A 15,552-nucleotide genomic window follows, 5' to 3' on the forward strand; every position below is an offset into this window, starting at 1 on the left:
GTAGTAAAAATATGCATACGACGATACTGAACAATGCAAGGTTGACCTCGGATTCACGAACCTATATCAAGTATTTATATTAGTACATATAATATCAACTAACAAGTTGTATATATATATATATATTAATATTAATATACTTAATAATTTGTATGTTATATTAATAAATAGTTTAATTACAACCATTTTATATATTTTAGATAAATAATTAATATTCATATATATGATTATATTAAAATATGTTTATCCATTATATAAAACTTAATTAATATTTTATAATAACAACATTTTATTTAAATCAATATGTAATTTTAGTATAGTTAATACCTATGTAAAAAATATATATATATATATTTTTTATATATATAATAGTTGCTTGTCAAAATAATAATTATAATAATACTAAAATAATAATAATAATAATATAATTTTTGTAATAACCATACTTAAATCGTAATTAAATTCATTCTTATAATTAAAATTATATTTCTTATTACTATCATTACGCTCATGATCGATATCGTGATCATAATCATATTATCTTTATACCCTAACTTATGTCCATAAGCATATCTATATACTTATTATTTTCATTCTTTAACCACAATCATATTTATTAATCTATTAGTGTATATAATTATACTTAAATCAAAAGCACAACAAGTTTATATCATTTTATTAACATCCTTATTATTTTCGTAATACATAATAATAATAATAATAATAATAATAATAATAATAATAATAATAATAATAATAATAATAATAATAATAATAATAATAATAATAATAATAACAATAATAATAATAAGGTTTATGTTTATACCATCATAATCATAATCATGCATTACTAACATCATCATCATCATCTCGCATCCGTATCATCATCATTATCCTAACCAAACCATCATACATCATATCATCATCGAGGTCATCATCATCATTGTAACTTCATCATAACATCATAACCGAAATCATTGATCATCATCATCATCATCATCATCGTGAACTTCCTTCTTCATCATCTATCGTATGCTTATCATCATACTCGTGATATCATCATCTTTGATATCATGATCCATCATCATCATCATCATTAATATAAAGGATCGTGGCCATACAATTTTTGCTGCTATTGTTTATGCACGTAATAAAATTTGCTAGCCTTGTGGACTATGGTTACTTCTAGGCCCAACAATCCTCTAAACCCATATTGAATAAATCGTGCAGCCCAACATGGGTGTTTATCCAGCAAAAACGTTAACGTATTGAATACTGTATCAATCATTGTTTTCGTTTTTAATTACAGTCTTTATTGAATACGTAATCATCCATTATAATCATCCAGTCGTTATCATCTTTTTTTTATATCATCTATTATCATCATAACATCGCAGGGTCATCATCATCAAACATCATTACTAATAATCGTTCACTGTTTTCATCATCTTTATTATTACTATCCATCGTCTTCATCATCAACGTTGTAACGGAAACGAAGTGAAATAGTAGTTGCAGCAGTTTTGAAGTTGCCGTAGTTAAAACAATGATGATGTGGTGGTTTATTGTAAAGAAAAGTAGAAGAGTATAGTAACAGCTACAGCATCGAGAATTATACAAATAACAAGTAATTTAGCGACTATTCTCGAATAAATTGGAAATAGAAACAGAAAGTATGCAGGTGTTTTTAAATGGTGGTTTCGTGGGGTTTGAACCGAATCAAGACAGGAACAAAGTAATAGTAGTAGCGGTGGGTATTGATTTGGTGTTCGATAGTGGTGGCGTTAACAACCAAACAGCAGGTCATCTAGTAAAGTATTCGCAGGTTCTTATTTGGGTTTGTGGTGATCGTGTACTTTAGCAATCGGTGAGGTTATCTTTATGGTGGTTGTGATGGGTTGTCGAATGTAAGCATGAAAATAGAAGATACCGGTTCTAATTGTTATGGGTTTAAGGAAGATGTTGTTTCGATGATGGGTTGGTTGGGAAGGGAAGTCGAGTAGTAGCGGAGGGAAGAGATGGTTGCATATTTGATATGTGATACCAACAAAATAAGGAGCAATGGGTCATTGGTTGTAATTGATACTTACATATGTTTATATATAATTTAAATTTTGTATGGTAATCAAAACTAGCCCCACTTATATATACATGTGAAAGTTGTTTGTCTGTGTTTGAGAAAAGGAACTCAAAAGTTGTAGTAGGTGATGTTTTTGGATGAGTGTTCAATTTTCAATCCTCCATATGTATAACCGAATATGTATGTATATATGTTAAAGTTAAAGGTATATAATATAATAACAATGATTGTTGATCAAATGAAACATGTGATCACACAGTAGCCTTCTTTTAACTCTTGTGTCGACGGTTTCAATTTGGTTCTTATATCGTGGTTCATTGCTAAACAGTTAACATCTAAAAGTCTTCCTAAAAATCCTAAATTTTTAGATTAAACATATTTAATTATTTCATTCAATACCTGTTTGAAACCTGATCAAAAAGGTTAAATAATTATTTATTTTATGTTCTAATTTATATGTACGGAGTGCTAATATTTAATCTTAAAAGGGTAAAAATATTTTTGACAAATCTAAAATCTTCGTAATCAATTTACAGTTCAACTTTTATTTCAATCCTTCATGGACATGTAAAATATCTATTTTAAAACTAACAAATCGTCAATCGAGTGCTACTGACGATTACTTAATTAGACTCGAAATCGTTTATTTTTAATATATTATCTTTCTATATATAAAGAGTTTTAAATAGCAAATTTAACTACTAAATAAATATATTATATATCTTTAAGCCATTGAATTTAATATAATTTATATATTTACAAGTAATATTTATATACCTATTTATATATATAAATATATATCTATATAATTATAATAATATTTTTCATTACATCGCATATTATTTTTCATATTTATTTTCAACAATTAAATCATATATTATTTCAAATAATATTTTCAAATTAATGTATATGTATTTATTTATATATAGTTGTTCGTGAATCGTCGAGAATGGTCAAGGTCAATTGAATATACAAAACAGTTCGAAATATTTGTGACTCAACATTACAGACTTTGCTTATCGTGTCAGAAATATATAAAGATTAAGTTTAAATTTGGTCGGAAATTCCTGGGTCATCACAGTACCTACCCGTTAAAGAAATTTCGTCCCGAAATTTGAGTGAGGTGGTCATGACTAACAATAAAAATGTTTTTATGACAACTATGAGTTGATAAATTGAGTTTTATCATTATTGACTAATATAGATAAAACAATTCGAATAGATGAAGTGTACGAATGAAGCTGTCACAACAGATTGAGATAGAGATTCAACTTTTGACGTAGTCAGGGTTGAATTTTGAAAATAAAGTTTGTCTTAACTTTTGACGTCGTCTTGATTGAATTCTGGAATTCAAGGGATTTAAAAGAAAATCTTCAAAATCCAAAAGATCTGATTCTTCAACGAATAAAGATATTAAGATCTCTATAATTAAATACGGTGATCTGCCTTGATTACTCTGTCTGTTATTTTCATTATAAATTAAGCTCTTCTGTTCTCTTATTCACACCGATTCCTATACTTTCCTTCTTAGTCTATACATCCAAAAGATTGTGAAAATGTTTAATTCCGTGCTAATCCTTGGTATTTTTCTAATTATCATTTCTGTCACCCCTTCTTTTCAATCTTCCATCAGAAGAATCTGTTTACTTCTACTATTACCTTGAGGTGATACTATTCTTAATTATAACGTGTCTTTATATTGCTGTTCGTATTAATATCCATGGTTTGTAACCTTCATGTTGTTATTGGGCTTTATATTTTCTCTTATATTTTGGAGCTCTTTGCCTTTTTATTCTCCCCTCAACCTCTAGTAAAGCGAGTAACGGTCCAGAATTCATAGGTATGAAGTTTTAGATGAACATAGTTATTGTTCTAAGAATAAAATCGTAATGGCATGACCTTGATTTGGTAAGTTACCAGAATATTCCGGAAAAGACCGAATCATCAAGAAAAATATTTTCTTGATATGTTAAGAGATTAGATAGAATGTAAGAGTCGTATAAATGGCACATGATGACGGTATGTTCTGTGAATCATCACGTTTCATTAGAAACTCAGCATGAATTACTGTAATATAATCACGTTGATCAAGTGTCATTATATTATACTAACTCATGCATCAGTTCACAGCATTACGTCAATAACATTTATATTTTAAGCTCGAAAGTTTACAGAATATAGAAACTAACAGTTTCTATATGATGTAACACTGATAGCACGAAGAGATAATTAATATCGGACGAGAATATTTATGAAAATATCTTCAGAAATATTGAGGATGTTTATAATGAAAGATACGATAATATTTTTGAATATCTAAGATCAGAGAATGATGGAGACTATTGTCTGTAAGGGTTTAGAGTAACGAGCAAGATATTCGCTAAAGACTTCAGCAGACATTGAATCATTTAGATTCTTTGAAGTCAAACTTATTCTTTGTGATTTGTCCACGGCTTTCTTCATAGTTTCACATAATCTGCTTTTCGGTACTAAATTTTCTCTTGAATGTTTCCAATATAATGATACACAAGAAGTACGAAGGGGTATATAATTTCGGACGAGAATATTTATGAAAATATCCTCAGAAATATTGAAGATATTGATGATGATATTTTGAAATTTCTAGGTTCGATGGTTGATGAAGAAAGATTTTCCGCAAGATTTTAACATGACTTTGGAGCAAGATATTCTCTAAATATTTCATCGGATCCAGAATTACCTGAATCCTTTGAGTATAGGGTTTTGTCCTTGTATTTGTCATTGGTCTCCTTCATGGTTAACTCTATCAGTTTTCCAGTTCCAACGTTTCTGAGCTTTTCCAACATATTATTCTTTATCATCAAACTTCCTACGACTAAAGTCATTTATGGTTGCCTACAGTTTCTGCTGCTTCATTCAGCTTTTTCAACATTCAGGGTATTGATTTGTAGATTGAGTGCTTTTCAGAATGGAAGATCATAGTTCTAAGAGATAAATGTTATATGGATACATATAACTGTTGATGTGGAAACGTTGCGAGACTCACAGTACAGATTTGCTGATTCCCGGTAATTAGTATGGCAATTCTTGTTACAAAATGCGGATAAGTACATGATAGGGTTTTAACGAACAAATATAATAATTCTTCGAAGAACTTAAGTCGATGAGTAATGAAGTTGCAGATAAGTTTCTGTTACTGTGGTGAAATATAAACAGTTCCCCGATAACGATGACAAAAGGCAGGATTATAAATCAAGTTATAATAAGTTTAATCCGAACGAAAGTCAAAATTGATTTGCTGGAGCTATGACAAAATTGGCTAATTTGGAAAGAGATTGCAAAATTATTTTGGGTAATAATAACACTAAAGGAATTAACATAGCTATGTGTTAAACGTTTATTCAGTTTCCAAGAATTTTCAGGTGTATAACTACATGCATAAATCTTTTCTTCCGTGGATGAAGTGCAGTTGGTTCATCCTTCGATTGAGGTGTTTTCAAGAATTTTGAAAGATTTTTGAACGCAGATTGTAATCGTCGAGATACAAATGAAGTTTGAGATGAATTCAAGTGACAAACTTGAAGAATTGTTTAGTTTCATATGTTATAGTCAATATTTTAATTCATTTTAATTGTCCAATGTTATTAGTCCACAGTTAACAGTCCAATAATTCATATATAATTGAATATATAATATTTGAATTAATAATTATGTATCGTGACCCGATATTTAAAGTGCGTAAAATAAATAACAAAAAAATAAATGACGATAAATAAAGTGCGTAAAGTAAATAACAGAAATTAAATGACGATAAATAGAATTGCAATAATTAAATTGCGATAAAATAAAATGTAATTCGGAATTAATAGTTAGCTAGGAACAGTTAGCTAGGATTTTGTTAGCGTGGTTTCTTAATAAAAATTTAATATTGTTAATTAGTCTGTTTCTAATCAATTTTTATTGTGTCCATTATTTCTTCATTATGCCACTTGTTGGATTCTGATAGGTCAAAATCCAAATATGAAATTGGATTTGAATGAAAATTGTTATTCTTTGGTGAACGGATACGTATCTCGGTGGTTGTAAATAGGATAGTGAATAACTGTTGAATCAGATTCGAAGAATATACAGTGTAACTTATTAATGTGAAATTTAAATATTCCTCGAGTATTACCTACCCGTTAAAATATTTTCACCATTAACAGTTTGTACAAAAGAATTTTTAATTACAATCTTTTCGAAAACACATATACATATATATTTTCTTCAGATGTAATCATGGATTTAATGAGTCAATATTATATTAAACTCATTTGATTTTCGGTTCGAACTAGAATAAATAATCTCTAAAACATTAGAGGTTACATATTCGTCATGTCGAACTAAGATAAATGAGGTAGAACGATACGTAGAGCGAAGATCATACTCAAAGTACAGATGGTGATATTAAATCATGGATTGTTGATGGTACTGGTGCTGTTATTGATGGTACTGTTGGTGCCGGTGATGTTGATGAAGCTGGTACATTTTGCACCATATTCTCCGAATTGGTTATTCGAGCGCGAAGTTCGTTGACTTATTACTCCAGGATGATTTTCGGTCGGAACGAGCGGATGAATAAGGTTCAGAATTGTGGATAGAATATAATCTTGTCGAGTTACCCTGGAAATGAGACTGAAAATGGTGTCTCAAACAGGTTCGCCAGAAAACGCTTCAGGTTCATTGGTAAGAGGTGAATTCGGTTGTTAGAAGGGATTGCCTTCTGCACGTTTCCATTAATTAAGTCGACTACGAACTCATCAGATGAATTGATAATGGCTGATTGGTTGATTCATGCCGATGACGTTGTTTTCGGAGCTTAGGTGAACATCTATGTCGGAATAGCTGTCGGAATAGCTATCGAAATAGCTATCGGAATCTAAGGGACTCGAACTAGTTGCAGGATTCATCTCGTACGATCAGATGAAGGATTTTTGATAAGAAATAGATTATAGAATGTAGATTAGTACCCTGCAATACATAGTTTACATATGCATATATAATACTAAAATCCCATAAGTTACGGAGGAATCTACAGAAGTTGTCAGGCAAAGTTACAGTAACAGATACGCTAAGATATAAAGTAGCAGATACGCTAAGATATGAATTTTGTCTATATACTATTCATGCAGTCAATGCAGTAAAACGTGTCTAGACTAAGAATGATAAGCAAGTGATTCCCTAAGAATGATAAGCAGGAATTTTCGACACGAAATGATAAGCAAAACTTTTGACATGCAGACACGGTCGGAGTCCAGACTCACTAATGCATCCTAACGACTTATCAGTTAGACACACTAATACAGACCTGGTTCGCTAAGACCACCGCTCTGATACCAACTGTAGAGACCCGTCCTAATCCATTCGGACGAAGTCCATATCGATCATAAACGATTCATAACAGTTGATTACATCGCGAGGTACTTGACCTCTATATGATACATTTTACAAACATTGCATTCGCTTTTGAAAAGACAATCTTCATTACATCGAAAATTGACATGCATGCATACCATTTCATAAAATCCAACTACAATTGACTTAATAATAATCTTGATGAACACAACGACTCGAATGCAACATCTTTAGAAATATTCCATGAATGACTTCAAGAAATATTTCTAAAATGATCAAATGAACAGCGGAAGATTTCTTTCGTACCTGAGAATAAACATGCTTTCAAGTGTCAACCAAAAGGTTGGTGAGTTCATTAGTTTAACATAAATAATCATTTCATAATTTTAATAGACCACAAGATTTCATATTTCCATTTCTCATAAACATACGTCCCATGCATAGAGACAAAAATCTCATTCATATGGATTGAACACCTAGTAACCGACATTCATAATATGTATATAAAAATATCCCCATCATTCCGGGATCCTCCTTCGGACATGATATAAATTTCGAAGTACTAAAGCATCCGGTCCTTTGGATGGGGCTTGTTGGGCCCGATAGATCTATCTTTAGAGTTCGCGTCAATTAGGGTGTCTGTTCCCTAATTCTTAGATTACCAGACTTAATAAAAAGGGGCATATTCGATTTAATAATCCAACCATAGAATGTAGTTTTGATTACTTGTGTCTATTTCGTAAAACAGTTATAAAAGCAGCGCATGTATTCTCAGTCCCAAAAATATATATTGCGAAAGCATTTAAAAAGGGATTAATGAAACACACAATACGATATTTTGTAGTAAAAATATGCATACGACGATACTGAACAATGCAAGGTTGACCTCGGATTCACGAACCTATATCAAGTATTTATATTAGTACATATAATATCAATTAAACAAGTTGTATATATATATATATTAATATTAATATACTTAATAATTTGTATGTTATATTAATAAATATTTTAATTACAACCATTTTATATATTTTAGATAAATAATTAATATTCATATATATGATTATATTAAAATATGTTTTTCCATTATATAAAACTTAATTAATAATAATATAATTTTTGTAATAACCATACTTAAATCGTAATTAAATTCATTCTTATAATTAAAATTATATTTCTTATTACTATCATTACGCTCATGATCGATATCGTGATCATAATCATATTATCTTTATACCCTAACTTATGTCCATAAGCATATCTATATACTTATTATTTTCATTCTTTAACCACAATCATATTTATTAATCTATTAGTGTATATAATTATACTTAAATCAAAAGCACAACAAGTTTATATCATTTTATTAACATCCTTATTATTTTCGTAATACATAATAAAAATAATAATAATAATAATAATAATAATAATAATAATAATAATAATAATAATAATAATAATAATAATAATAATAATAATAATAATAATAATAACAATAACAATAATAATAAGGTTTATGTTTATACCATCATAATCATAATCATGCATTACTAACATCATCATCATCATCTCGCATCCGTATCATCATCATTATCCTAACCAAACCAACATACATCATATCATCATTGAGGTCATCATCATCACTGTAACTTCATCATAACATCATAACCAAAATCTTTGATATCACGATCCATCATCATCATCATCATCATCATTAATATAAAGGATCGTGGCCATACAATTTTTGCTGCTATTGTTTATGCACGTAATAAAATTTGCTAGCCTTGTGGACTATCGTTACTTCTAGGCCCAACAATCCTCTAAACCCATATTGAATAAATCGTGCAGCCCAACATGGGTGTTTATCCAGCAAAAACGTTAACGTATTGAATACTGTATCAATCATTATTTTCGTTTTTAATTACAGTCTTTATTGAATACGTAATCATCCATTATAATCATCCAGTCGTTATCATCTTTTTTTTTTATATCATCTATTATCATCATAACATCGCAGGGTCATCATCATCAAACATCATTACTAATAATCGCTCACTGTTTTCATCATCTTTATTATTACTATCCATCGTCTTCATCATCAACGTTGTAACGAAAACGAAGTGAAATAGCAGTTGCAGCAGTTTTGAAGTTGCCGTAGTTAAAACAATGATGATGTGGCGGTTTATTGTAAAGAAAAGTAGAAGAGTATAGTAACAGCTACAGCATCGAGAATTATACAAATAACAAGTAATTTAGCGACTATTCTCGAATAAATTGGAAATAGAAATAGAAAGTATGCAGGTGTTTTTAAATGGTGGTTTCGTGGGGTTTGAACCGAATCAAGACAGGAACAAAGTAATAGCAGTAGCGGTGGTTATTGATTTGGTGTTCGATAGTGGTGGTGTTAACAACCAAACAGCAGGTCATCTAGCAAAGTATTCGCAGGTTCTTATTTGGGTTTGTGGTGATCGTGTACTTTAGCAATCGGTGAGGTTATCTTTATAGTGGTTGTGATGGGTTGTCGAATGTAAGCATGAAAATAGAAGATACCGGTTCTAATTGTTATAGGTTTAAGGAAGATGGTGTTTCGATGATGGGTTGGTTGGGAAGGGAAGTCGAGTAGTAGCGGAGGGAAGAGATGGTTGCATATTTGATATGTGATCCCAACAAAATAAGGAGCAATGGGTCATTGGTTGTAATTGATACTTACATATGTTTATATATAATTTAAATTTTGTATGGTAATCAAAACTAGCCCCACTTATATATACATGTGAAAGTTGTTTGTCTGTGTTTGAGAAAAGGAACTCAAAAGTTGTAGTAGGTGATGTTTTTGGATGAGTGTTCAATTTTCAATCCTCCATATGTATAACCGAATATGTATGTATATATGTTAAAGTTAAAGGTATATAATATAATAAATAAAATCATAATATAATAACAATGATTGTTGATCAAATGAAACATGTGATCACACAGTAGCCTTCTTTTAACTCTTGTGTCGACGGTTTCAATTTGGTTCTTATATCGTGGTTCATTGCTAAACAGTTAACATCTAAAAGTCTTCCTAAAAATCTCCAATTTTTAGATTAAACATATTTAATTATTTCACTCAATACCTGTTTCAAACCTGATCAAAAAGGTTAAATAATTATTTATTTTATGTTCCAATTTATATGTACGGAGTGCTAATATTTAATCTTAAAATGGTAAAAATATTTTTGACAAATCTAAAATCTTCGTAATCAATTTACAGTTCAACTTTTATTTCAATCCTTCATGGACATGTAAAATATCTATTTTAAAACTAACAAATCGTCAACCGAGTGCTACTGACGATTACTTAATTAGACTCGAAATCGTTTATTTTTAATATATTATCTTTCTATATATAAAGAGTTTTAAATAGCAAATTTAACTACTAAATAAATATATTATATATCTTTAAGCCATTGAATTTAATATAATTTATATATTTACAGGTAATATTTATATACCTATTTATATATATAAATATATATCTATATAATTATAATAATATTTTTCATTACATCGCATATTATTTTTCATATTTATTTTCAACAATTAAATCATATATTATTTCAAATAATATTTTCAAATTAATGTATATGTATATATTTATATATAGTTGTTCGTGAATCGTCGAGAATGGTCAAGGTCAATTGAATATACAAAATAGTTCGAAATATTTGTGACTCAACATTACAGACTTTGCTTATCGTGTCGGAAATATATAAAGATTAAGTTTAAATTTGGTCGGAAATTCTCGGGTCATCACAGTACCTACCCGTTAAATAAATTTCGTCCCGAAATTTGAGTGAGTTGGTCATGACTAACAATAAAAATGTTTTCATGACAACTATGAGTTGATAAATTGAGTTTTATCATTATTGACTAATATAGATAAAATAATTCGAATAGATGAAGTGTACGAATGAAGCTGTCACAACAGATTGAGATAGAGATTCAACTTTTGACGTAGTCAGGGTTGAATTTTGAAAATAAAGTTTGTCTTAACTTTTGACGTCGTCTTGATTGAATTCTGGAATTCAAGGGATTTAAAAGAAAATCTTCAAAATCCAAAAGATCTGATTCTTCAACGAATAAAGATATTAAGATCTCTATAATTAAATACGGTGATCTGCCTCGATTACTCTGTCTGTTATTTTCATTATAAATTAAGCTCTTCTGTTCTCTTATTCACACCGATTCCTATACTTTCCTTCTTAGTCTATACATCCAAAAGATTGTGAAAATGTTTAATTCCGTGCTAATCCTTGGTATTTTTCTAATTATCATTTCTGTCACCCCTTCTTTTCAATCTTCCATCAGAAGAATCTGTTTACTTCTACTATTACCTTGAGGTGATACTATTCTTAATTATAACGTGTCTTTATATTGCTGTTCGTATTAATATCCATGGTTTGTAACCTTCATGTTGTTATTGGGCTTTATATTTTCTCTTATATTTTGGAGCTCTTTACCTTTTTATTCTCCCCTCAACCTCTGGTAAAGCGAGTAACGGTCCAGAATTCATAGGTATGAAGTTTTAGATGAACATAGTTATTGTTCTAAGAATAAAATCGTAATGGCATGACCTTGATTTGGTAAGTTACCAGAATATTCCGAAAAAGACCGAATCATCAAGAAAAATATTTTCTTGATATGTTAAGAGATTAGATAGAATGTAAGAGTCGTATAAATGTCACATGATGACGGTATGTTCTGTGAATCATCACGTTTCATTAGAAACTCAGCATGAATTACTGTAATATAATCACGTTGATCAAGTGTCATTATATTATACTAACTCATGCATCAGTTCCCAGCATTACGTCAATAACATTTATATTTTAAGCTCGAAAGTTTACAGAATATAGAAACTAACAGTTTCTATATGATGTAACACTGATAGCACGAAGAGATAATTAATATCGGACGAGAATATTTATGAAAATATCTTCAGAAATATTGAGGATGTTTATAATGAAAGATACGATAATATTTTTGAATATCTAAGATCAGAGAATGATGGAGACTATTGTCTGCAAGGGTTTAGAGTAACGAGCAAGATATTCGCTAAAGACTTCAGCAGACATTGAATCATTTAGATTCTTTGAAGTCAAACTTATTCTTTGTGATTTGTCCACGGCTTTCTTCATAGTTTCACATAATCTGCTTTTCGGTACTAAATTTTCTCTTGAATGTTTCCAATATAATGATACACAAGAAGTACGAAGGGGTATATAATTTCGGACGAGAATATTTATGAAAATATCCTCAGAAATATCGAAGATATTGATGATGATATTTTGAAATTTCTAGGTTCGATGGTTGATGAAGAAAGATTTTCCGCAAGATTTTAACATGACTTTGGAGCAAGATATTCTCTAAATATTTCATCGGATCCAGAATTACCTGAATCCTTTGAGTATAGGGTTTCGTCCTTGTATTTGTCCTTGGTCTCCTTCATGGTTAACTCTATCAGTTTTCCAGTTCCAACGTTTCTGAGCTTTTCCAACATATTATTCTTTATCATTAAACTTCCTACGACTAAAGTCATTTATGGTTGCCTACAGTTTCTGCTGCTTCATTCAGCTTTTTCAACATTCAGGGTATTGATTTGTAGATTGAGTGCTTTTCAGAATGGAAGATCATAGTTCTAAGAGATAAATGTTATATGGATACATATAACTGTTGATGTGGAAACATTGCGAGACTCACAGTACAGATTTGCTGATTCCCGGTAATTAGTATGGCAATTCTTGTTACAAAATGCGGATAAGTACATGATAGGGTTTTAACGAACAAATATAATAATTCTTCGGAGAACTTAAGTCGATGAGTAATGAAGTTGCAGATAAGTTTCTATTACTGTGGTGAAATATAAACAGTTCCCCGATAACGATGACGAAAGGCAGGATTATAAATCAAGTTATAATAAGTTTAATCCGAACGAAAGTCAAAATTGATTTGCTGGAGCTATGACAAAATTGGATAATTTGGAAAGAGATTGCAAAATTATTTTGGGTAATAATAACACTAAAGGAATTAACATAGCTATGTGTTAAACGTTTATTCAGTTTCCAAGAATTTTCAGGTGTATAACTATATGCATAAATCTTTTCTTCCGTGGATGAAGTGCAGTTGGTTCATCCTTCGATTGAGGTGTTTTCAAGAATTATGAAAGATTTTTGAACGCAGATTGTAATCGTCGAGATACAAATGAAGTTTGAAATGAATTCAAGTGACAAACTTGAAGAATTGTTTAGTTTCATATGTTATAGTCAAAATTTTAATTCATTTTAATTGTCCAATGTTATTAGTCCACAGTCGATAGTCCACAGTTAACAGTCCAATAATTCATATATAATTGAATATATAATATTTGAATTAATAATTATGTATCGTGACCCGATATTTAAAGTGCGTAAAATAAATAACAGAAAAATAAATGACGATAAATAAAGTGCGTAAAGTAAATAACAGAAATTAAATGACGATAAATAGAATTGCAATAATTAAATTGCGATAAAATAAAATGTAATTCGGAATTAACAGTTAGCTAGGAACAGTTAGCTAGGATTTTGTTAGCGTGGTTTCTTAATAAAAATTTAATATTGTTAATTAGTCTGTTTCTAATCAATTTTTATTGTGTCCATTATTTCTTCATTATGCCACTTGTTGGATTCTGATAGGTCAAAATCCAAATATGAAATTGGATTTGAATGAAAATTGTTATTCTTTGGTGAACGGATACGTATCTCGGTGGTTGTAAATAGGATAGTGAATAACTGTTGAATCAGATTCGAAGAATATACAGTGTAACTTATTAATATGAAATTTAAATATTCCTCGAGTATTACCTACCCGTTAAAATATTTTCACCATTAACAGTTTGTACAAAAGAATTTTTAATTACAATCTTTTCGAAAACACATATACATATATATTTTCTTCAGATGTAATCATGGATTTAATGAGTCAATATTATATTAAACTCATTTGATTTTCAGTTGGAACTAGAATAAATAATCTCTAAAACATTAGAGGTTACATATTCATCATGTCGAACTAAGATAAATGAGGTAGAACGATACGTAGAGCGAAGATCATACTCAAAGTACAGATGGTGATATTAAATCATGGATTGTTGATGGTACTGGTGCTGTTATTGATGGTACTGTTGGTGCCGGTGATGTTGCTGAAGCTGGTACATTTTGCACCATATTCTCCGAATTGGTTATTCGAGCATGAAGTTCGTTGACTTATTACTCCAGGATGATTGTCGGTCGGAACGAGCGGATGAATAAGGTTTAGAATTGTGGATAGAATATAATCTTGTCGATTTACCCTGGAAATGAGACTGAAAATGGTGTCTTGAACAGGTTCGCCAGAAAACGCTTCAGGTTCATTGGTAAGAGGTGAATTCGGTTGTTAGAAGGGATTGCCTTCTGCGCGTTTTCATTAATTAAGTCGACTACGAACTCATCAGATGAATTGATAATGGCTGATTGGTTGATTCATGCCGATGACGTTGTTTTCGGAGCTTAGGTGAACATCTATGTCGGAATAGCTGTCGGAATAGCTATCGAAATAGCTATCGGAATCTAAGGGACTCGAACTAGTTGCAGGATTCATCTCGTACGATCAGATGAAGGATTTTTGATAAGAAATAGATTATAGAATGTAGATTAGTACCCTGCAATACATAGTTTACATATGCATATATAATACTAAAATCCCATAAGTTACGGAGGAATCTACGGAAGTTGTCAGGCAAAGTTACAGTAACAGATACGCTAAGATATAAAGTAGCAGATACGCTAAGATATGAATTTTGTCTATACACTATTCATGCAGTCAATGCAGTAAAACGTGTCTAGACTAAGAATGATAAGCAAGTGATTCTCTAAGAATGATAAGCAGGAATTTTTGACACGAAATGATAAGCAAAACTTTTGACATGCAGACACGGTTGGAGTCCAGAATCACTAATGCATCCTAACGATTTATCAGTTAGACACACTAATACAGACCTGGTTCGCTAAGACCACCGCTCTGATACCAACTGT

Source organism: Rutidosis leptorrhynchoides, chromosome 8 (assembly GCF_046630445.1).
Source record: "Rutidosis leptorrhynchoides isolate AG116_Rl617_1_P2 chromosome 8, CSIRO_AGI_Rlap_v1, whole genome shotgun sequence".
Classification (NCBI taxonomy): domain Eukaryota; kingdom Viridiplantae; phylum Streptophyta; class Magnoliopsida; order Asterales; family Asteraceae; genus Rutidosis; species Rutidosis leptorrhynchoides.